This window comes from Ovis canadensis, chromosome 24 (genome assembly GCF_042477335.2).
Source record: "Ovis canadensis isolate MfBH-ARS-UI-01 breed Bighorn chromosome 24, ARS-UI_OviCan_v2, whole genome shotgun sequence".
NCBI lineage: Eukaryota > Metazoa > Chordata > Mammalia > Artiodactyla > Bovidae > Ovis > Ovis canadensis.
Genome location: NC_091268.1, coordinates 48175352 through 48199659, shown reverse-complemented (window position 1 = coordinate 48199659; position 24308 = coordinate 48175352). Strand labels below are relative to the sequence as shown.

General features: G+C 57.7%; 1 protein-coding gene across 5 annotated transcripts in view; it reads left to right on the top strand.

Moving 5' to 3' along the window:
* Window positions 1–461: 461 nt before the first annotated feature.
* GTF2IRD1 (GTF2I repeat domain containing 1) overlaps window positions 462–24308 on the top strand; it is a 119219-nt gene continuing 95372 nt past the window's right edge. For all 5 annotated transcript variants that reach the window (XM_069571006.1, XM_069571001.1, XM_069570999.1 and 2 more), the window contains exon 1: window positions 462–795. The gene's annotated coding sequence lies outside the window, so the exon portion shown is untranslated. The remainder of the gene's footprint in view (window positions 796–24308) is intronic.

The following is a 24308-nucleotide window of genomic DNA, read 5'->3' as shown; positions in this document are numbered from 1 at the left end:
ACGCCATGGGGGGAAATAACCTGGGCACGGCAGAGGTGACCAGCCGCTGCCACTTCAGTTTCCCCAGCGCGCGGGCCCTGGCGTCTCCGGGGATCCTCCCGGCGCCCGCTGAGTGACCTTGACCCTCTGGGCCCGGCTCCCGCGCCCGGGGCGGGGGTGAGGGGGGGGTCTCCGGGGACGAGTCCTGGCTTTCTAATCCGTCGGGGAGGTGGGGCGCTAGGGAGGCGGAGGGGCGCCGCGGGCAGCCAGGGGGCGCCGGGGCCGCCCCTCCTGCGGGCCCCCCTGGCGGCGGGCGCTGGGGCGGCGCGCGCTCGGGGCGCCCGGCGCGGGGCGGGGGGCGCGGCGCTCCCCCCGCGGTGCCCAGGCCGGGGCGCGGGGCGGGCTAATCCCGTATGTAAATGGCAGCCAATGGAGGGTGGTGTTGCGCGGGGCTGGGATTAGGGCCGGGGCGAATGGCTGGCAATCTTACTGGGATTACAGAACAAAGAGCCTCCCTGCGCTCCCGCTCTCGGCTCGGCTCCCCGCGCCGCGCCCCGCCCTCCGCCGCAGCCCGCGCCGGGGGTGGGGGCCGCCGAGCGCCAGCCCCCCGGCCGGCCCGAGAGCCCCCGCCGGGCCCCCTCCCCGCCCCGCGCCCCGCTCGCCTCCCGCCCGCCCCCGCCGCCGCTCCGCGCCTCCCTCCGCCTCTCCTTCCCCCATTCTCCCGGATTAATTAAGGAGGCAGCGGCAGGAGGCTGAGTCCTGGCCGCGGGCCGGGGCCGGGGCGCCGCTGGCAGGAGCGCTTGAGGATCCTCCAAGGTAGGAGAAACTTTTGCGGGGGGTGGAGGGGAGGGCGGGCGCCGAGGCCCTTCTCCCCTTCTCCTCCCACCCTCGGGGGGGGGCCCGCCCCTCCCCCTCCAGGTGTTCCAGAATCTGGGTCCGGCTTTTGGGTGCCTCGGGAGGCACGTGACCGGGATTATAATTCGGGCCGGGGGCGGGGAGGGACGGCTGCCCCCACCTGCCGAGAGGGGGAGCCGGGAGCTGTCACCGCCGCCGCCCCCGCCCCCCCACCGCCTCGGGGCCCTTCCGGAGGTAGGGGGCCACCCCGGACGGGCAGCGGGCGCCCGCAGGCTGCTGCAGTTGGTGAACGAGGTCAGTTGTGCTACCCGGGCGGCGGCGGGCGCCAGTGTGGGAGCCGAGGGGGGCTGGGCAGGCCGCGGCCCCCGCCCCCCCAACTCTCCCCTACCTCCGCCTTGCTGGGGCCGAGCCGATCTCCTGGCCGGTGCCCCACCCCCCCCACTCACAGGCTGAGTCCCATACAGCCAGTACTGCTCCAACTCAGTGGTTCCTGCTGGGGTCCCTGGGGAGGAGGGGCTGGTCTGAGTGGTGGCCGCTGGGCTCCTGATCCAGTGCAAGGAAAGGAGGCTCAGAGGATGGCAGTAGGGGATCACAAAGGTTTCCGAGGAGCAAGTTGGGGATGCCCTGTCTGTGGGTGGTCTCTGAGTTCCCACAGATAGGTGGGGAGGCCCCTGGAGCCGGCTAGATGCCTCCCACCACCACCACCACCATCCTGAGTCTCTGGGAATGAAGGGTCCTGGGTGCCCCAGCCTGTGGCCAGGAAAAGGGAAGGTTCCCTGGCCTGGGCCCAGGACAGAGGGGGACCGTGCCTCTGAGAGTTCTGCCCTCCTGGCCTTGCTGGAGGGGGGCTCAAGCCCTGGACATCCGGCCCTGGGACCCAGGCTCCCAGGACTAGACCTGGGGTGGGAGGCTCCCGGGTCCCAGTCACAGCCCGAGTGAGGGGGCCCGGCATGTAGGGGTCCCCTCTCCGGGTCACGAATGGACTATGTTGCTGCTGAGGTGGGCAGGCCCGGACAGCTTCTCGAGGAGTGGGCATTTGCAGGGGCTCCTCTTCCTGCTCACAGCAGAAGGAAGAGGTGGCCAGAAGCCGCCCCGACCCCGCTGGCCCTCGTCTCCCTCATGTGTTCGGTTGCACCCGTGGGGAGGACTGCTGCTCCCTGCTACTGACTCGGGGTCTCGGGACTGGGGAGGTGCCTCGGAGCAACCCATTTATTTCAGCAGCGTCATTCCCAAAGGGAAAGGGCATAAGCATCGATTATTTATTCAGCGTGAGAGGGAGGCAGTGGTGGCAGGAAGGCTGGTGGCTGCTGGCAGGGAGGGGCTGGGCACAAGGGCAGCAAAGATGGGGGCCGTCAGGTCAGGAGCGGGGGCCCAGGAGGGTGGAAGTCACCCCCTGCCTTCTTCTGAACAGGGACCTGTGGACCAAGGGACAGGCCTGGCCGCGAGAGGACGGGATGTCGGAATCCTCAACCTGCTTTGGGGATATGGGGAGCTTCAGACCACACCCCATCCTGTAGCCTGCTCTGAGGGTGACCTAGAAAGTTGTGGCTCTGACTCAGAGGGTCCCAGAGGACCCCAGCGGAGGAGACGAGGGTGCCCGCTCTTTCAAAATGTGGGAGGACCTGGGGAGAAAGCTTGCAAAACTGGGTCTGGAAGATAGCACTGGAGGGGCAGGCTTAACCTACTTAGGAGGACTGTTTTCTGGATGCCGGAGGAAGGGTCATGTATTTGCAAGTGTGCTTCATTTGTTCATTTCAGGCAGCCTCCTCGAGCTGCCAGTTGTCAGCATCTGATTCTTGCAGATAGTCGGGAAGGCAGACATCATGATAGGGGTCCGGGAGGCACCTGTTTGTGCAGCCTCCCCGTCTCCCCGACAGCTGGGGTGTCCCCGGTTTGGTAACGGCCTGTTGTTGGAGACCCCAGGTGATGTGGTGTGTGACAGCTTGAGGCTCTCGTGTCCTCAGCCTGACCTTGGAACCGAAGACCGGATCTGCCGGTCCATCCTCATTCTGGGTTCTGGTTCGAGTCCTCTGGCTCTCCTCTGGCCCCCCACTGCCTCCTGGGCCCACTCTTTGAAAACTGCACCTTTCCTGAAAGGCCTTTGCTCCTGCTATTCCTCGGAACCTCGGCTTCTTCCTACCTGAGTGGGCGGGGCTTCCTTGAATGGCCCTCCCTGCTTAGGATGAAGGTGGGTAGGAGCTGTAGAATTTGCCTTTCTCCCCTCCTCTGTCAGGACTCAGCTGGCTCTCAGGTCCTCAGGCTGGAAACCTGCCCAGGAACGTCCCCCGGACTGGCCAAGGTGCTACCTCTGTGTCCCCCTGTCCTTCCCCATCCCGGTATTGATCTCACTCAAGAGTTACACGTCCCCGATTATACTGGGGATAGGACAGGGACCGAGGCTTGCTTTCGGTCCATGGTGCCCCGGGTTGTTGTTCAGTTGCTAAGTCGGTGTCAGACTCTGTGACCCCACGGACTGCAGCATTGCCAAGCTCCCGTTTCCTCCGCTGTCTCCCGGAGTTTGCTCAGATTCAAGTGCTCAGTGTCACTTGAGTCAGTGACACTACCCATCTCATCCTCTTCCGCTCCCTTCTCTTTTTGCCTTCACTCTTTCCCAGCATCGGGGTGTTTTCCAGTGAGTCGGCTTTTCGCATCAGGTGGCCAAAGTGTTGGAGCTCCAGGGCTGCTCCCCAAATACCTACTAAGTGAATGAATGAATGAATGAAATCCTGCCCCAGGGTCTGAATAGCTAAGCAGGCTCTCTCGTGTTGTTCCTGAGCTTCCATCTCTGGGGTAGGAAAGACCCCCTTGAGGGTCTTTCCCCAGGCTTCCTGCCCCACATCCTCTGGGACGTTCCTCCTCCCATTACCCCAGACCTGAGCCTGGGGCTCTGCTCCCCGAGTGTCGTCCATGCAGTTTCTCTCGGTCTGTGCCATTTGTGGGCATCTCTCTCTTTGATGCCCGGCAACCAGGGACACAGCCACGTTCCTTGGGACAGACCAGCAGTGTGCACCCAGCTCCAGGGGGTCTGTGGAGGCCTTGAGGGGCACCAGGAACAGGACCCGCAGGGTTAATTCGCTAGTCCTGGCGAGCAGAGTGCTGAGGACCTAGGGCTCAGGATCTCCCAGGGGTGTGTGTGGGGCCCATGAGATACAAACCCTTATGGAGACCGGAAGGTGGAAGGATTGTTTTCTGTGGGAGAGGTGAAGGAGACGGACCTGGTCAGAAAACAGAGGCAAGTCACCCTGTTGGTGACAGGGTGACAAGAGAGACTTCTGGGCGTAAGTGTTGAGTTGTCCAGCTGAGTCCCAAGGGGAGCCAGCTTCAGTGGGCACCCAGGTTCCTCACGGGCAGGGATGTCTGGCCAGGACCATCTCACTGGGGTCAGTAGCTTGTCATTTCAAGTGTCTTTTTGCATTTGAGGTTTTTCCCACATGGCGTGTGGGGTCTCAGTGTCCCGACCGGGGAGCCGACCCTTGCTCTTTGCAGTGGAAGCCCAGAGTCTTAATCCCTGGATCTCCAGGGAATTTCTGATAGTTTGTCATTTCAGCTGCAGGGCCAGGGGTTATGTTCGATGACAGCAAAGCGGCTCAGAGCCCTGGGGGAGGATGGCATCCAGGGCACCGCCCTTCTTCACTTTGGGGTGAGTTAGGTGTCCTGAATGAGCTGGGGGAGGCTGTGCTTTGTCCAGGCGCTGGCTGGGGGTGACCGCTGGGGGTGTGTCAGGCAGGGAACAAAACTCTCATTCCAGACACCCTTCCTCTTGGTCCCAAACTGGGCCTGGCTGCCCCAGAGCTATTTGTGTGCCCACCTGTCTCCCTCCTTCAGGACCACCTGCTCCGGGTGGCCTGATTTAGCCAGTTAAAATAGGGACGTCCGGTTAAATTTGGATTTTGGTTAACTGACGGATAATGCAGTATGGGGGCTATGTGCGTCCGTACTAAATCACTTCAGTCATGTCTGAGTGTTTGTGACTCCATAGACTGGAGCCTGCCAGGCTCCTCTTGTCCATGGGATTTTCCAGGCAAGAATACTGGAGTGGGTTGCCATGCCCTCCTCCAGGGGATCTTCCCAACCCAGGGATCGAACTCGCGTCTCTTACATCTCCTGCATTGGCGCCTCCTGGGAAGCCCGTGGGGATTTGCTTGTTTAGCTGAAGTGTAGACTGAACTGGCGGTCTTGTGTTTTATCTGGTAACTCTCCCCCTGTGGCCTTTGGGAGACGATTGGGGTCGGGGGGACTCGGGTGTGGCTGGGGCCTAGGTTGGGGCCTCACCCTGAGGCTCCGGGGATGGTCTAGAGTGAGATTGAATCAGGTGGTGCTGTGTGTGATTTCCTCGGTTCTCCAGTCTGGGGTTCAAGGATCCAGATCTATTAGACCTGGGTGGTGTGGCAGGGGGAGCTCAGAGACCCCCAGTTTGGGAGGCCTTGTGTTTCAGAACCTTCCGTGCCACTGTGGTTGATGCTGCTGCTGCTGCTGCTGCTAAGTCGCTTCAGTCGTGTCCAACTCTGAGCGACCCCATAGATGGCAGCCCACCAGGCTTCTCTGTCCCCAGGATTCTCTAGGCAAGAATCCTGGAGTGGATTGCTGTTTCCTTCTCCAGAACTGTGGTCCATATGGGGTATTAAGAGGAGTTCCCTGTGTAGCACAGGGAACTCTGCTGAGTGTTACATGGCAGCCTAGATGCAAAGGGAGTTTGAGAAAGCATGGATGCACCTCTGTGTGTGGCTGAATCACTTTGCTGTACACCGAGGCTAACACGGCATTGTTAATCAACATCGACCCCATGGACGTGAGTTTGAGCAAGCTCCGGGAGATGGTGAAGGACAGGGAAGCCTGGCATGCTGTAGTCCGTGGGGTCGTGAAGAGTTGGGCACACCTTAGTGACTGAACAACAACTCTGATATAAAAAGTTTGAAAAAAGAGAGTTTGTTGGGAGGAGCAGGAACTTGCTAGGGACACCCTATTAGATACCAAATTAGGATTTGTGGTCCCAAGATTCACAGAGCCAACCCCCAGCACTGGGAGGCTGTTTCTCTGATGCTTCCCCCTTGAGGCTGGGGATATTGTCTCTGGGGGGGGGGGGGGCGGGGAGGCCCGCCACCTGTCTGGGCTGTGTGCTCATACATAAGATGGCATTGATGCCCCCCCTTCTGCTGAAGCCCCAGGCTGGCCCTGTGGGTTGAGTTGGGAGCTTGGTGGTACATGCTGGGGGCTCTCCAGTGAGGTAGGTGGGTCACCCCAGTGCAGGTCCGAAGTGGAGATGGGGTGGGAAGCCGGAGGTGAAAGGCCCCAGTCTGAGGAGTTGGGGTCCTGGGCAGCTTGTAGATGCCTGGCCAGGTTGTGTGGCTGGGGGAGGAGGGCCAGCTCTGAGCTGGGGACAGCTGGGGCCATGTCCCTTCCTGGACTGCAGCTGGAAGAGACCCTCCAGGCTGCTTCTCTCCTGGAGGCTTGGGCGGGGCCAGGCCTGTTTGCTGGTGGGGTCTCAAGGTACGTTTTCTGACAACTGGCAAAACTACTACCGTATGGGGTGTGTGTATCTGTCCATCCATTCATCGGTCCCTCCACAGGCTGGTGAGAAACTTGGAAAAGCATATGGCTCAGGTCCTGGCATCCAGCCCCAGGCTGGCACATGGGAAGAGCCCACCCCATGTGTTCCCATATATATTGTCGAGGGGTGAGGAATAGCTGGTGAAAGGCCCAGGTCTCAAGTGTGCCGTCCAAGGAGCTCAACCATTGTCTGCATTCACACAGCCCAGCCCCTGTCAAGACATGGAACATTCCATCACCCCCCAAAAGTCCCCTCAAGCCTGTACACAGGCAGCCCGCTCCTTTCCCCCAGCCCCTGGCAACCACTGGTTGGATTTCTGTCTGTAAAGCTTTGCTTTATCCGCAGTGCATCGCATACACGCCATCACACAGGATGCAGCCTGTGTCTAGCTTCTTCACTCTGCATGATGCCTGGTCTGGGCACCCGGAACTGGTCCTTTTGGTGACTGAGTAATATTCCACAGCACGGCTGTAGCACAGAGCCCTGCTGCTCTTGTGCTGGAGATCAGGCCCTCCCAGCTTGCTGAGCCCTTACCTGGCTTGGGGCCGCCCAGCAGAAGACGTGCCTTTTCCATCATGTTCACAGAGGCACCCCATCCGTGCCCCCACCCCCACTGAGAGCCGACCCTGAGCCAGGATCGCTGCACCTCTCTGTCCGCAGAGCTGGAATTTCATCCTCCGTTTCTGGTGACTTGCACAGATGGGAGGCTCCTGATGAAATTACACCTGCCTGCGGCCGCCCTCAGGGCTGCGGTCCTCCACCCACCCATGGTGCAGGTGGGCTCCGGGAACAGCGGATGCTCTGGGTGGGGGCAGAGGGCGGGCCTGAAGGTGTCTCAGCCATCTCCGCGTGCCCCCCTCCCCAGGGAGCCTGGGAGTCCCTGGCCGTGAGTCCCTGGTCTCCCCTTCTGTGGCTGTGTAGTTTGGGATACATATTCTGTGTTTTCCTGAAACAAGGGGGTAGGGAAGGAGGGCAAACGGGAGCACGATTTAGGGTCAAACAATGAGGCTGTGCAGGAGGCCCTGGTTCCTGGGTCGAGAAGATCCCTTGAAAAAGGGATAGGCTACCCACTCCAGTATTCTTGGGCTTCCCTGGTGGGTCAGCTGGTAAAGAATCCGCCTGCAATGCAGGAGACCTGGGTTTGATCCCTGGGTTGGAAGATCCCCTGGAAGAGGGAAAGGCTCCCGATTCCAGTATTCTGGCCTGGAGAATTCCATAGACTGTATAGTCCATGGGGTTGCAAAGAGTCGGACACGACTGAGTGACTTTCACTTTTACTTCACTTTCACTTTCAGCCGGGCTGTGTGACCTCCAGTGAGTTACACTGTGTCTCTGTGCTTTGGGGTGGTCATCTGTGAACAAGAGAACAGCGCGTGGTTCCCAGGGTGAGAGTGAGACTCTTGGGGTCCCATTAGCCCCTGGACTTCCCCAGAGCCCTGGAGGGCACGGGACCCCATCCAGGGGACAGAGGTGGGGCCATGTGGGCCTCCAGTGACTGGTGTCCGCCTCTGCACTGGGGCCACTTCTGTTCTAGTTACCTGTTGAAAAGTTTGAAAAATTCAGTTTCAAAAAATTAAAATTGCTCAGTCGCATCCGATTCTTTGCAACCCCATGGACTGCCCGCCAGGCCATGGGATTCTCCAGGCAAGAATACTGGAGTGTGTTGCTCTTTCCTCCTCCAGGAGATCTTCCTGACCCAGGAGAAGAGTTACCTGTCAGGGCCCTAAATAAAACTTGATTGACAAACAGCTGAGGTCCATGGCTGGCCGTGGCCGCTCTCCTGAATGCTCGCGTGGGCAGCGGCGCTGAGACTTTGGTTGGTCACAGACTAGTCAGGCCGATTCCAGGTCTGCTGCCTGCCCACTGTGTGTGGCTTGGACAGCTGCCTAACCGGCCGAGCCTCAGTTTGTCCCTCTAGGAAATGAACACAGCCCTGCCTGTGGGCTCACGAATGGCAGCGCCTGAGTGAAGCAAGTACCCAGTAGGCACTTGGGGGTGCCCCAGGGGTCATGGCTCCCTAAGAGAAGGGAGCACCGTGGGAGACAGCAGCATGAGATTGGAGGTGAGGAGGTCATGGACTTTTCCTGATGAGCTGCCCCTGCCTTTCCACCATTGCCCCCTCCGCCATGTCCTCAAAGGCCAGAGGCACCCTTGGGCTGTACGTGGTGGAGGGCCTGTGCAGAAGGGCTCTCAGGTGCCCCTGGGTAGCTCCCTGGAGCAGGCAGGACCACTGCCCGCCCAGCCAGCCAGCCAGCTCCAAGGTGGTCCTTTTGGGATCCGAGGGGGTCTTGTGACGAGGCCGGTGGCTTTCATGTTGATCCAGGAGCTGGTTTTTCAGGTGTGGCTGCTTTCAGCAGAGAGGCTCAGCTCCGGAGAGGGAGGGCCTTTGGGAGGGAGCTGGTTGCCCCTGTTCTCCACGTGTACCTGGCTTCCAGCTGGGGGTGCAGCCCTCCGGGCAGGTGAGCTAACCACATCTTCCCTCTGATCCTGGTCCACCGCCCACCCTCCTGGGGCCAGTCACTGCCTGAGACACTCCGTTCTCAGCCTGTCCGGGAGAGAGATGCTCTTGGTTGCCCTGGGTGGGAGACCAGTGTCCCTCCTTGGAGGTGGGCTCCTTTCCCTATGCCAGAGGTTCCCCGCTTTCCAGCAGGGTGCCTTTGAAACCAGACAGGCAAGTGTTTGAGTCCCACTTCTACCACCAGCCAGCTGTGTGGCTTCAGGCAAGTGACTTTACCTCTCTGAGCCTCATCTGAACAAAGGAGTGTGGTTACCCCTGCATGGCCAGGTTCTTGGGAGGATCTGCGTGTTCAGTTGGGGGAAGCTGGTCCTCATCCCAGAGAAGAATGTTTTCTCCACTTGGTCAGATACTGATCCCAGAGGCTGGCCCTTGGAGAGCCCCAGGCCTGCCCTGAGAGGAGCTGGACACCGCTGTCCTGTTCTGGTCTTAGCTACTCTGCTCACGGAGCATGGGTGGTGCAGTGCCTGAGTTTTGCAAGCTGGGAAAAGCCCAGAGGCTGAAGCGCTTAGTCCCTGCGGCCTGTCCACCCTTCAGCCCCTTGGAGTGGGTGATCAGACTTCCCAGATGCCAAGCCCTACCTCGGTGCCGGGCTGTGGGCCCTGTGGTTGCGTTTTGGAGACACGCCTACTCCTCAGCTTGCTGAGGGCAGCCTGCAGGAGGTGACTGGAGGGTGGGTGGGATTCTGACCCAGGAGTAGGCTGGGGTGGGCATCAAGGGTGGGGAGTGAGCAGTGTAAGAAAGGGTCCAGAGCTGGGAAGTGGGACTCCAGATGTGGCAAGACCTTCCATGGGGACACACGGGACCTCCTTTCAGGTCCAGGCAAGGACCTTCATCTGACTGCCTCCCTCCCTGCCAGGCCCTGCCTCTTTCTGTGATGGCCATGCTGAGCTCCATCGTTTTCTAGAACATACTGCATCCCAGCTTGCTTCCCAGCGTGCTGTTGCTTCTCCTTGGAACAGGTTTTTCTGCTGCCCGTCCATCTCTCTGGGCTCATTCTTACAGGTCTCAGCTTGGATGTCACCTCCCTCTGGAAGCCCTCCCTGATAACCTCCTCCCAGATCTGTGTTAGGTGCCCCTGCGCTGCATTCCTACTGCCCAGCCTTCCTTACTTGCTGTGTTCCAGCTGCCCTTTTACTTGTCTGTCCCCCTCCAAGGGGTTGGGGCCATGCTTCCTGTCCCTCCGCACCCCTGCCCCCAGCTCCCCCTGCTTGACACAGCGAGTGTCCTGGACCAACTTGTTAAGTGAATTAGAAGCAAGCTGAGTGCTGGGACATTCACAGCAGGGCCTTGGAAGGGCAAGAGGCTTTTCCACCCTTCGATCACAGCTCTGACTGGCCCACTCCACCATCCCCGGTTGCTGCCACTCCCAGCCTGGCTGTGATTCTCAGAGGGATCTAGAGGGTGATGGTGGTGGGGGGCACCTTGTCTCCCTGGGCTGGGTGCAGCCCAGTTTGGGGGGGTTCCCCCCTCTGTGAAGGGCAGGTGGTGTGTGTGGAGAGCGCACAAGTGTGAAGCCTCAGAACAGTTAATCCCCTGGGCTATTTAGACACACGCTTTTGTGCGTGCACGTGTGTGTGTGCCTGGCTGTGTGGTGATCCAGAGGCTGCGGCTGGTAGACGGTGCCCAGTAAATTGACGTTTGGCTGAATCCTGACCACCAGCCTTGGACACCGAGTGCCAAGTGTGTGGGGCCCCCTCTAGTCCTGGCGGGTGGCATAGAACATCAGTCAGGAGTATGTTTGGCCCCACATAATAGAAGACCCGAGTGTAGAGGCATAAACCCCCGAAGGAGGGGTTTGGGCCTTCCCTGGTGGTCCAGTGGCTAAGACTCCACGCTCCCAATGAAGATGGCCTGGGTTCGATCCCTGATCAGGGAACCTGATCCCGCATGCCGCAGTGAAGTTTGGAGATCTCATGTCTCACAGCTATGATCTGGTATGGTCAGATAAATTAGATAAAAATAAATAGTTTTTTAAAAAAATGAGTTCATGTACTCTCCCCAGGAAAAAGCCTGTAGGTTGGTCCTCAGAGCCTTGCGTAGGGGCTCAGCCGTGCCTTCGGGGACTTTGTTCTTTTCTTCTCTAGCATTGTTGGGTTTTTCTTTTAGTTTATTTGAAAATTATTTCCTTTAACACGTCCACTTCAGGACTTTCTTGGTGGTCCAGTGGGTAAGACTCTGAGCTTCTAGTGCAGGGGGCACCGGTTTGATCCCCGATGGGGGAACTAGAGCCCACGTGCCACTTGGCATGGCCGATGAAAAGTGGAAGGTACACTTCAGCGCTTTCGTGTCTTCCCCGAGTTGTGCAGCGCTCACCATGCTCTTAATTTCAGAGCATTTCATCACCCAAAGAGAATCCCGACCCATTAAGTAGACGCACACACAGAGACGCTCACACACACACACCCATCCCCTGGCAGCTGGTTGGGGTCTGTCTGTCAGGATGGCTCATGTGCTTCTGCCCAGGGCTGGGGCCCAGGGCTTCTGTGGGGGTCCCCCTGCCACCTCCCTCAGGCACCCTTCTCCACTCCTGAGCCTCCTGGGTGGGGGTGGGTACCTAGGAGTACGTTGACCTCTTTTCCTTTTCAGATGGGGAAGCTGAGACCCTGAGCTGGGAAGACACATGGCTAAGGTCCCAGAGTTAGAAAAATCAGGATCTGAAACCACATCTCATGACCCTCAGTCTGGGGCTCCCTGCCCCACTGCAGGTGCCCGGGAGCCTCCCCTGGCGGCCTGATCCAGGAGGCTGGGCGGGCACTTGGAAGCAGAACAGCTGGTGGGAGGTTTGGGAGCAGACCATGGTGAATCGGGGGGCAGTAGAGGGGTGAGAGCAATCAGGGCTTTGGAAACACCCCCAGATGAGAGGAGAGTCCCCAGTGGGACTCGGTGACTGTGGATTCTGCCTGGAGGCAAGAGGCTGCTCAGTAAGTTGATGCAATGGGCTGTAGGCTGATGGCCCCTGGGACCAGGCAGGAGAGAGGGGCTCCAGTTTCTGCCCCCCGGGAGCCCGTGGTGTCACCTCGGGGAACCCTCAAGCCTCATTACGTGCGCAGGTATATCCCAGGAGAGGCAGTCCTTGGGGTCTGTAGGGTGGGGCCGACGAACTGGAAGAACCACCTTCAGGAGAGCCCCCTGGAGCCCGGGGTGGGGGGTGGGAAGATGGAGTCTTGGGGTGGTGAGGCTCCCAGGGGAGGGGGACCCAGTCTCGGTGAGACAGGCCCTGCATTTATCTGGTGTGATGTTGAGTCACTGCCCATGTGGGCCATGCTCATCCTCACAGCGCCGCTCAGACTCTGGGGGTGGTGGGCAGGTAGGCATGGCATCAAGCTGGCTCACGTCCAGGGGCCTGCTGCCCACCTTGGGGAGCCAGTTCAGAGCTATGTCAGCCCCACCAGGAGGCTTCTCTGCAGGCCTTGGTCAGGGGTTGGGGGTGGGGGGGGTGGGACCTGGGAGCCCAGTAGGAGGGGACATACGGTTGCCAGGGGCACCGTCCGGTACGCTGACCTGCCCCTCTGCTGGGACCAGAGAGGAGTGATTTTCTCATGCCAGGCTCCAGACAGATTGCTTTTAGAGCGTGAACCAGTGCCTCCTTGCTCTCTTTTCTTGGCTTGGCATGTATTGCTTCAGACATGAGGGTGCAGACTGGGTGACCCAGAGCCTGGGGACCACCTGGAGGGCTGGCAGGTCCCAGAATTCTCTGCTTTCTCCATGCCACCCCCCGCCCCCAAACATCCTGGAAGCCCCATGACCTTGGCAGCGCCCTCTGCCCTGTTTTTGGCTCAGAGGATGACATCTCTGTATCTCTGGGGTCCCTTCTGGTGGTCAGGACCCCCAACAACTCCGGGAAGCCCACCCTGGGCCTCCCTGTGAGCCCAGAAAGGAGGCCCAGCCCCTGCCCCGAAGCCCCTTGCTCTTTGAAGGGAGGCAGAAAAGATAGTTTGGAGTGTTGAACCCTGGGAGAACCACTCAGCCCTTTCTGCAAACATCTACACACATCACTGGGCAGTGGGCCGTGCTGGGGGGCGCTGCTCAGGGGAAGGGTTGAGGGGGGGGTCAGGTGCATCTTTGCTCCTCTGACAGGCTTTGCTTTGAGTTGGTCCCTAAGGCTTCCGCTGTGTGCCCTCGGGGAAGTTACTCAGCCTTTCTGAGCGTCCCTGTTCTCATCTGTCAGATGGGGAGAGGCTTTGTGCTTGGAGGCTGGCTGTGGGGAACTGAGAGATGCTAACAGCACGGCTCTGGGTGGCCACACAGGGTTGCTGATGATGTGACTCCGGTTTCGTGGAGTTCAGCCAGACCCGAGGCCAAGGTGGGATTTGGACGAACAGCTCTGTGGGGGCCTGGCTCTTAACCTCCCACCATTGCTCTCTGAGGGGGGAGGGAATAGGGTGCCATGGATGTCTTTACCTGGCAGGGGGAGACTGAGGCCCAGAGGGGGAGAGCAGGTTGCCAACATCACTTTCCTAGTGGGTGGTGGCGCCTCAGCTGGACGCAGATCTCCCAGGGGCTGGACCCCTGCACGCTCCTGAGACCATGGGCTGATGGGGGTCTGCCCATCAGCAGTGATCAGGACCTAAGGAGGGGATGGTGTGACCTGGGCTGGGCTCCTCCATGCTCTCCCTGACTCTGGGGTTGGGCGAGAACAGACACGGGTCACTTTACTGGATCACATCACCTGGCTAGAGCTTGAGGGGAGACCTGGGTTGTCCCTGGTGGATCAAGGTAGCCAGGCTCACCTCACCTTACCTGAGTGAGGGTAGAGGTGGGGGCGACGAGTTTGGAGAAGGAAGTGGTGTCTGCATGAGTCTGAGTATACTCAGGAGGCAGGCCAGGAAGAGGAGCCAGAAGGAGGCTGGGAGCCCTGGCTCTCGCTGGCTTGTGTGATAGAGGGCAGGTCACCTACACTCTGGGCCTCAGCCATCCAGCATAGGGCGGATGATGGTCTAGATCCTGCCTCCCTCTCATGGTACTGGGGCCTCAGACGTGATGGTGTGTGAAAGCCGTGGCTGGAGAAGGGTGGTGGGTAGGCACTGGTGTGTTGGGGTCTGTGAGCATCCAGCCACAAAATGCATGTCACCCCCCTGGGGACCTGGTTATTCCCAGATGGCTCAGTGGTAAAAAAAAATCCACAGGGGACACAAGGGACGTGGATTCGATCTCTGTGTCGGGAAGATACCTTGGAGAAGGAGATGGAAACCCACTCTAGTAGTCTTGCCTGGAGAATCTCATGGACAGAGGAGCCTGGTGGGCTACAGTCCATGGGGTCACAAAGAGCGGGACACAACTGTGTGAGCAACCGACACCCCTGTGTCTCCTTCTTGTTTGGTGGCCTTCCTCATCTAGAGCACACAGTGGGTGTGCAGGTGGTACTTAAATAATTGTGAAAGGAATGGATGGGACTTGGGGCATTGGCAAGTGTCGGCTAAGACGTGTGTACGTGTGTAGACAAAGGGTGTGTGTACACACGCTGGGGAGGTGGCAGGTGCAGTTAACATACCTGTTAAACGGACATCTGGATGGTGGTCACCTCCTCTCATGTGTGGGTCACCACTTATAACCTTTGGCTTCTCTTTCTTCACCTGGGAGCTCTGGGGTGGGAACTGGGCCTGATCCATCCCAGTTCTGGGTCCCGCTCACAGCAGGTGCCATGAAGATACTGTGCAGTTAGAGGCCCGGGGCTTCCTGGTGGCTCAGTGGTAAAGAACCTGCCTGCCAATGCAGGAGACGCGGCTTCTATCCCTGGGTCGGGAAGATCCCCCGGAGAAGGAAATGTTAACCCACTCCAGTATTCTTGCCTGAGAAATCCTACGGACAGAGCGGCCTGGTGGGCTACAATCCACAGGGTTGCAAAGAGTGGGACACGACTGAGAACAGCCATATCAGTCACAATCCCACGGTATCCTTTTGGGGGATGCGAGGCTCAGGAGAGTGGACAGGACTGGGACTGGGGGAGCCCCCGGAATGGGGAGGTCAACAAGAAAGGGTTCTGGGGGCGGGGTGTAGTGTCAGGATTTAAAAGAGCATGAACAGGGACTTCCCTGGTGGTAAGCTTCCAATGAACGGGTCCTGAGTTCAAACTGAGAACTAGATCCCACGTGTCACATCTAAGAGTTAGCAGGCTGCAACTGAAGATGTCACACGCTGCGACGAAGATTGAAGAGCCCACGCGCCACGACTAAGATGTGGCGCAGCCAAATAAAATATTTTTTAAAAATAAGTAAAATGAGCAGGAACAAGAGGTGACGGGGAGAGCATCCAAGTTGGGGGGGGTCGAGGCCTGTGCACAGGCCAGCAGTGAGGAGCGAGTGACTCTGGTGGGTGCTCTGGGGCGGGTGGCCGGGCGGGGCGGTGATGCACCTTCCATCTGGACCTGAGAACTTCACGCCCAAGGACTCGCCTTCCCGATGGGGAAACTGAGGCTCAGGGAGGGGGTGGTGGTGCCCAGGCTCCACTTCAGGGTGTCATCAAGCGTTAGAAGCCAGGTCCCTTCCCTGGGACCTTAGCCCTCCACCCCTGCTGGCTCAGAGGTCAGGGCGGTGGGTGGAGTGTGAGCCATAAACAGGAGGAAGGAGCGAGCCGGCGGGCGGGGCCAGGTTGCCGTGGGGGCTGGGAGCCTGGGTGCCAGCCCAGCGCCTGGGGGATTAGCTCACCCACAAGTGATTAGCTTTTTTGTTTTTTTGGCTCAGTCTTTTCCTAACAAGAAAAGGCCTGAGGCTCCTTGTCCACATCCTTCTGAGAAGTCCTGTTTACGTCTGGCGAGGGGGCTCTTGGGAGACGCGGTTGCCACGGGGGCTGGCACCACCCCAGTGCCGGCTTCTCCCCACCGTCTCCAGACACCCAGCCCCCCAGCTCTACACATGCCCGAGAACCAGTGCAAATGGCACACCCTGAGCTGCCCAGGGCAGCTGAGTGCCAGGCCTTCGTTTCCCTTCCGCCCAGCACTTAGGGGAACAGAAGGGCCCTTGTGCTGCCCGTCAGGAGCCCTGGGTGAGCTCACCTGGAGCTGATGAGACAGGTGATGTCGGGAGAGACAGCCACTCAGCAGGTGACGTCAATGTGAAGTCGTCACCACCATCCCAGCCGCTTCTTCAAAGAGCCTGAATCATCTCCAGGCTGGAGGCAGACACTTTTTCACATCTTAGCTCACACATGGTCCCCAGTGGATTTGGTGGTGCCGTTTTGCTCAGGAGGAAACAGGCATGGAGAGTTTGGGTGCCCAGTGGGAGTCACAGGCCAGTGATAGCTGGGGGGATACCAGACCCCAGCTTTGGTGCACCCTAAAGCCCAGGCATTTCCCCCCACCTCCTCACACTGAGAGGGGCAGACAGGACAGCACGGGGACTCAGGCCAGCCAGCCTGATGCACGTGGGACAGGGTTGGACGTGCCGGGGGAGGGCCTTGGATGCCAAGGGTGGCAGAGTTTGGCTCAGCCTGGTTTTTGCCTTTCCCTCACTCTCAGACTTCTGCTTCCTTTTAGCAACTCATTCGTCCACCCAGCAAGTATTATGGACTGCCTGCTGTGGTTATGGGGGACAGCCATGGGCAAACCAAAATCCCCTCCTCGGGACTTCCCTGGCAGTCCGGTGACTAAGACTTCACGCTCGCAAGCAGGGGAGCCAGGTTCGATCCCTGGTCAGGGAACTAGATCTCACGTGCTGCAACTAAACAGACTCTGCCTGCCTCAGCGAAGATCCCGTGTGCCAGAACTAAGACCTGGTGCGGCCAAATATTAAAAAAAAAATCCCCTCCCCACGTGTGCATGTCCTGTTTGGGAGACTGGCGAAACCACCACTTTCTCTGCCTCCCGGGCTGGCCTTCCGATCCAGCCTCCGCCAGCTCACACACACGTTCCCGTCCAATGGAATGAAGCGGCTGTGGGATCGGGATGCTCCGTTGTCCTGGATTGGTGGAGGGCTTGGTATAAGGGTTCTTCCATCTGGTTCCAGAACTTAGAGGGTTTGGGTCCATCTGGAAGGATCTGGGAGGCTTGGTCCCCAGTGGAGACTGTGTTTCCTTCCAGCTGCACTGGTTCTGTCTGGGTTGCTGCTGCTGTCTGGTTGCCCAGTCGTGTCCGACTCTTTGCAGTCCTGTGGACTGTAGCCCGCCAGGCTCCTCTGTCCATGGGGATTCTCCAGGCAAGAATACTGGAGTGGGTTGCCATGCCCTCCTCCAGGGGATCTTCCTGACCTAGGGATCAAACCTGTGTCTCGAGTCTCTTGCTTAGCAGGTGGATTCTTTACCAGTGAGCCACCTGGGAAGCCTCTATCTCGCTGTTAACTGAGCCTTGAGAGTCCTTTCCTCCCCTTCGGGGTCACCTGGTTCTGAGTTATCTCATCCTAAAGAAGGAAGCCCTGGAAGTTCCCTGGTGAGCCAGTGGCTAAGACTCTGCTCTCCCAATGCAGGGGGCTGGGGTTCGATCCTTGGTCAGGGAACTAGATCCCATATGCCTCAACTGAGATCCTGCATGCTGCGACTGAAGATCCCACATGCTTCGACTGAAAGATCTCACGTGCCTCAGCTTACGATCCTGCGTGCCTCAACTAAGACCCAGCACAGCCAAATAAATTAAGAAAAAAAGAATGAAGCCCTTTTGAGCCCACCTCACTTTCCGCTGGAGAAGGCAATGGCAACCCACTCCAGTACTCTTGCCTGGAAAATCCCATGGGCAGAGGAGCCTGGAAGGCTGCAGTCCATGGGGGTCACGACATGACTGAGCAACTTCACTTTCACTTTCATGCACTGGAGAAGGAAATGGCAGCCCACTCCAGTGTTCTTGCCTGGAGAATCCCAGGGACGGGGGAGCCTGGTGGGCTGCTGTCTCTGGGGTTGCACAGAGTTGGCCACGACTGAAGCGACTTAGCAGCAGCAGCAGCACTTTGTACACCTCCTTTCTGACATGGACCCCACCAGCCTCCACCCTCTTCCACTCAGCTCTTTGCCTCCACGCCCCTCAGCCCACCCATTTGCTGCCCGCCCACCCTGTGGTCCTCTAGGCTCCTTGCCCAGCCCCCTGACCTCTGACCTCTGCCCTTCTCCCTTCCCCTGACTCTCTGACCCTCTCTAGTCCCGGTTTCCCTGATTTCTCCCACTGTGTTCTCCCAGGCACGCCAGTCCAGGCACGGCCTTGGCTGCCACCCTTCCTACCCCGTATCAGATCTTGTCCCTCCCGCCCAGGGCCCCCAGTCAAGCCCTGATCAACCCTGGGTTGCAGTCATCCCTGGGGACACCAGGCCCGCCCCCTCGGCCTCCTGTCCAGCCTTTTCCTTCTGTTCCCTGCTCAGCTGGGGGCACGTCATCCACTCCATCAGCAGGCTTAGAAACCCAGGCGTCACTCCAGTATCTCCTCCTTAGGCTTCCTCAGCCCCACTGCTACCCCCAACCCCTCAATTGCAGAACTCTGCCTTGCTTGCTGGCCAAATCACATCCATCCACTCCTTTGCCAAACCCGCCCCCTCCCACACCCCCATCTCGCCCTGGGATGTGGCCATCTCAGGCCCGGACTGTTGCAGAAGCTTGATGGCTGCCGCTTCCCCATCTCTGGTCCTGCCCCCTAAAGTTCACCTGCCAGGACCCCCCTGAACTTCCCAACCCACTGGTGGTTCCCATGCCCTGGAGCTGGATCCCCAACCTGTGGTACCTGTCCGGGGAACTGAAGAACTGGGCTGCACAGCAGGTGAGCGAGTGAAGCTTTGTCTGCCGCTCCCCATCGCGTGCATTTCCGCCTGAAACCGTCCTCACCCCCATCCGTGGAAAAATTGTCTTCCACGAAACCAGTGCCCTGTGCCAAAAAGGTTGGGGACCGCTGCCCTAAAGGATGATGCCCTTCTGAGGTCCTTAGCCTGACCCCAGTGGCCGTGCCCATATCTTCACCCACCGCTTCCTGCCCTGCCCTGAATGTTCCAGCTGTGGGGAGCCTGGCTGGTTCCCCACCCCATCCACTGCTCTGCTTGGGCTGGTTGGGTTTCCTGAGCAGCCGGTAATTTGGCTCTCCTTCAAACAGTCCTGCCGTATTTGCTCGGCATTTGATTCCAAGGAGGTGGGCCCAGCAGGGGGCAGGGCAGTGGTCCCCCTTGTTGATGAACAGTGCCTGGGTATCGCTCCCCTGGCTCTGCCCTCCCCCGCAAACCCCTGCTCCCCTGTGACATGACCCTGCACTTGGGTTGGGTGTCACCTCCTTCAAGGAGCCTTCCCTGATTCCGCCTCCTGCCATCCCGTGCTGCTTGCGTGTCACTCATTTTTACCTTTGATGAAAGTATAATTTACTTACAGTAAAATGCATAAATCTTAAGTATCCAGTGTGATGAATTTTCAGCTGTATATGTGTGTTAGTCACTCGGTCATGTCCTCCTTGTTCCAACCCCATGGACGGTAGCCCACCAGGCTCCTCTGTCCATGGAATTCCCCAGGCAGGAATAGTGGAGTAGGTAGCCAGTCCCTCCTTCAGGGGATCTTCCCAACTCAAGAGTCAAACCAGAGTCTCCCACGTTGCAGGTGTATTCTTTACCATCGGAGCCGCCAGGGAAGCCCTTGACCTGTGTATATAACCCCACCAAGTATGTGTTAGTCGTTCAGTCGTGTCCAAGTCATTTCAACCACGTGGACTATAGGCCACCAGGCTCCTCTGGCCATGGAATTCTCCAGGCAAGAATATTGGAGTGGGCTGCCATTCCTTTCTCCAGTACCCCATGTAACCAGCACTCAAATCAAGAAGTGTTATCCTGTTTTAATCTCTTCTTTCTGAACCTGTTTTAACTGTCCTTTCAACTCCCAGCCTGGGACTCTTCCAGAGCAGGAGCACCTGCTGTCTGTCTCTGCTCTGTGGAAGGAAGTGTGATGGTTCTGGTGTGTGTGTGTGTGCGTGTGGTCACGTCCCCATGTGCATGATCGTGCCTTAGAGGTGGAGCACGGCAGGGGCTGTGGCTGTGGGAACCTGTGCATTTAGAGCCTGGCCCTGCTGCAAGGCCAGATGCCCCATCCTTGGCTGGGAGAGGGCCTGATCCTGCTCCCCGACCCGGGGCCTCCGCAGGGAGCCGCCACCCCGCCCGGAGAGGCCCCTACCGGCTGGCAGCCTGGAGATTAGTCTCCAAGGCCACAAGGCCAGTTGCCATAGGCACGCGGGCCCGAGTCAGGATCGTGATTGCTCATCCTGGTCACGCAGGCGGTGGCCGCCCCTGCCTGCCCGCCAGGAGCCGGAGCCGGGCTTTAAATAACGAAGTGGAAACCTGACCCTGGGGAGCTGTCTGCCCACGAGAGCCCGGCCTCCCCTCCTGCTGGGGCAGGCCCGAGGGTGACCCAGACACTCGACGCTGCCAACAGCACCCGCCCCGTCTCCTCTGGGGCACAGCCTGGGTTTGAGGGTTTCCCTTCCTTGTCTTAGTGCCCAGAGCACAGGCATGGCCCTAGCCTGGTCCTGGGGGGCCCCATGTGAGAAGAGAACACCATCATGAGTCCCCTTCCCCACCTGGGAGGGGTAAAGCCCTGCCTTCCAGGACCCAGGGCTCATTGGAGACGGGGCTTTGCTTGGCCAGGCCCCATCTCCTCCTCCAGGAACGGGGAAGGCCTCTGTGGTTTTCCCAGGAAGTGGCGTGATGCACGTGTGTCCCTGAGTCTGCGCTTTGCCCTGGCCTGGGCGGTTTTCCTGTGCTGGGCATGGGGCGGCAAGTGGGTTGGTTATTAAAAAAAACAAACAACTTTTTAAGAATATGTTTTCTGTTACTTCTTTCCAAATGGCAAAAAGTCATACTCCTCATCTCAGACCACAAAACTGCAGAACAGTAGAGGGGAGAAGGCCATTTGTGGATGCCGCCCATTGGAGATAAAACGTCTAGAATCTCCATCTAGGCTTTTCCATGAGATCGTCTGTCTGTACGAAGCTGGTTTTCAGCCCTCGTGGGGCACTTAGGTTGCCTGCCATTTCTCATTCTTGTGTGCTGGTGTGTTTATTTACAGAGGTCCAACCTGATTGGGTGAAACATCTTGTACATAAATCTTCGTGTTTTGCATAATTTTCTCAGGATACACTGATAGGGAATTTCCTGATGGTCCAGGGGGTTAGAACTGTGAGCTTTCACTGTTGAGTCTGGGTTCAATCCCTGGTCAGGGAGAGAAGATCCTACAAGTGGTGTGGCCAGGAAAAAAGAGTCTAAATTGAGAAAAGGACTAGGTCAAAGGATTGTTGTTCAATCTCTCAATTGTGTCTGACTTTGGGACCCTGTGGACTGCTGCACACCAGGCTTCCCTGTCCTTCACCATCTCCCAGAGCTTGCTCAAACTCGTGTCCGAAGAGTCGGTGATGCCATCCAACCATCCCATCCTTTGTTGTCCGCTTCTCCTGCCCTCAATCTTTCCCAGCATCAGGGTCTTCTCCAATGAATCGGCTTTTTGAATCAGGTGGCCAGAGTATCGGAGCTTCATCCTCAGCATCAGTCCTTCCAGTGAATATTCAGGGTTGGATCCAAGGGTGGCAACTCGGTTAAAGCTCTGGAGACTTATCAAGACAACTTTCTTTCTTTCTGGGTTTTTTCTTAAGGTGTTTAAGAAGTTATTTATGTTTATTTGAGGCGGTGCTGGGTGCTCGTTGCTGCACGCGGGCTTTCTCTAGTCATGGCGAGCAGGGCCACTCTCGTTGTGGTGCGTGGGCCTCTCGGTGCTGTAGCTTCTCCTGTTGCAGACCAGAGGCTCCAGAGCGTGGGCTTCGGTAGTTGTGGCACACGGGCTGAGTTACCCCTTGGCCTGGGGACTCTTCCCGGACCAGGGATTGAACCCGTGTCCTCTGCATTGACAGGTGGATTCTTAATCACTGAACCACCAGGGAAGTCCAAGACAACTTTGCTGTGTAACTGGGGATCCCAAATCTGTCTTTTTAAAAACTTATTAATAAGGGGAAAAATAAAAGCTATTTATAAATCAGCAACTCGATGAATGTTAGAAACCAAGTCACCCAGATAACCACCCAGATCAAGCTCAGAGCACTCCAAGCTCCCCAGAAGCCTCTATTAGGCCCCCTTCCATCAATCACTCCACCCTGCCTTCCTGCCCACATGACCACCATCCTGACCTGTAACATCGGAGTTGAGCCTGTGTTTGAGATGAGTGTAAAGGGGCTCCTTCAGCCTGATCTTTCGCGCCTGGATTCCTGCATCATGTTGGAGAGATTTCAGCCGTGGCGTGGCCTGTTGCTGTGGTTAGTTCATACGTCTGAGGTCTTTTTCAACAGACCAGGCACCAGAGAGGACGCAGTGAAGGCAAGCATGTGATCAGTACGCTGAAAACAAGATACCGTCTGAATTATTGACTGTTTTCAAAGACATGAAGTGTGTTTCCATAAAGGCCCTGCTCCGATGAATAGGAAGGACTCTGCAACCAGTGCAGCACTTAAGCTCAGGGGAGAGCATGCCATGCTCTGGGGCGACCGTGCGCCGGGTGTGCAGGGATCTGGGTACAGTCTGTGCCCTCTGGATCTTGGTTTCCCCGGAGATACATGGAGGTGGCAGGATGAGAGTCCATCCTGCCCTGAATGCTAGGACTCTATACCCTTAGAGACACTAAGAGTGCTTTTCTTAGTGGGTGAAGTTTGCTCCTGTGGTCCTGTTGACCAGCTTGCTTCCCTTTTAAAAAAAAAATATTTATTTGTCTGCACCGGGTCTTAGTTGCACAGGGGATCTTCAGTCTTCATTTGGCTGTGCAGGATCTAGTTCCCTGACCAGGGATCAAACCCGGGCCCCCCGTATTGGGAGCGTGAAGTCTTAGCCACTAGACCACCAGGGAAGTCCCACTTGCTTCACTTTCTACATAAAGCGGACGTGAACGGTCCTTGATCTCTGCCCTCATTACCCCCAGGCCAGGTGACTTGACGGAAGGATCTTTGCAGGTGGTGCCCATCTGTTCTTTAAAAACATCCACAGACCCGAGTCTCTAAGAGGGCTTGGTAAGTGGGCAGCTTTCACTGGAAAACCCCCAGGGATGGGGAGCCCCTGGGCCCACCATTTGGGAACAGCCCTCCCCGTGGGGAAGCACTTCCTGTATAGAGTCAAAGCCTGTGTCCCTGTACCCTCCACCAGAGTGATGTCAGTGCCCCTGTACTAGCATGGGGCTATAGGAACCAGTCACGGAACCAAGGACTGGGGGGACGATGGGCATCACCAGGCCTGCATCACGGGCTCCCTTGCTAGTGCTCGGTAAATGGTAGCTGCTGCTGTTAATGTTATTACTTTTGTTTTCGTTGAGATTTTTGTTGTGTGTGTGTGTGTGGTCTTTTTTTTTTTGGCTTCAGTGGGTCTTAGTTGTGGCACGTGAGATCTTTAGTTGTGTCTTGCAAACTCTCAGTTGCAGCATGTGGGATCTAGTTCCCTGACCAGGGATCGAGCCTGGGCCTGCTGCATTGGGAGCAAGGTTTGGGGAGGTGAAATAACTTACTTCCTGGAAGGCAGGGCTTTTCTCTCCTGGAACAGTGCCCAGGATCAGGCTTTCTAAAAGTTACTGGGGGACTTCCCTGGTGGTCCAGTGGTTGAGAATCCGCCTTGCAGTGCAGAGGACCCTGGCTTGATCCCTTGTCCAGGAACTAAGATCCCACGTGCCTCGGGGCAACTAAAGCCACACATCCCAACTAGAGAAGCCACCCACGCCGTAACTAGAGAAAGTCCATGCATCACAATAAGAACTCGGGCAGCCAAAGAAACAAGAGGATTAATGGATGGATTTATTTTCATTGCTTTATATCCTGCCTTATTTCAGAAGTGATTTGAAAGCCTGATAAAGAAATATAAACTATATAGAAAGATAGTAGAAAGAAGAGAGTAACACAAGAGCTGTATCCTAACGAGGAAGCAGAAGTGAATCTGAATTTGATGAAAATGCATGCCGTGGAATCCGTTTCCGTTAGCATTGGGATCGGTTGTAGGTAATGTGATAAACAGAGGCTTGAGAAATGAGGGGTTTGTTTTCTCCTGTAATGAGGAGTCTGGAGGCGAGTGGCCCAGCCCTGGGGCAGCCTTCTGCTACTTCAGGGAGAGCAGTGCCTTCCCTGCCCTGGCTCTTCCATCCTAGGTGGTAGCTTTGGTCATCCTGGCCTCAAGGGAGTGCGGGCCATCGGGCAGCAGGGGGGCGGCTGGGACAGTCAGTGCCTGCTCTGTGGGCAGGAGAGAAGAGCATCAGGTAGGGGCTGAGTGAGCCGGCTGCACCAGCGGCCCCAGAACCCTAGATTCTTCCTGTTCATTAATCACCAATGGGATGGCCACTCTCTAGTGGTCAGTTGGAAAGGGAGTGTTGGTCTTTCATATAATACACCAGGAGACAGAAACGAATGGATCATTTTTTTTTGGCTGTGGCTTGTAGGATCTTAGTTCCTTGACTGGGACTCGAACCTGGGGTCCTGGCAGTGAAAGCACCAAGTCCTAACCACTGGACTGCCAGAGA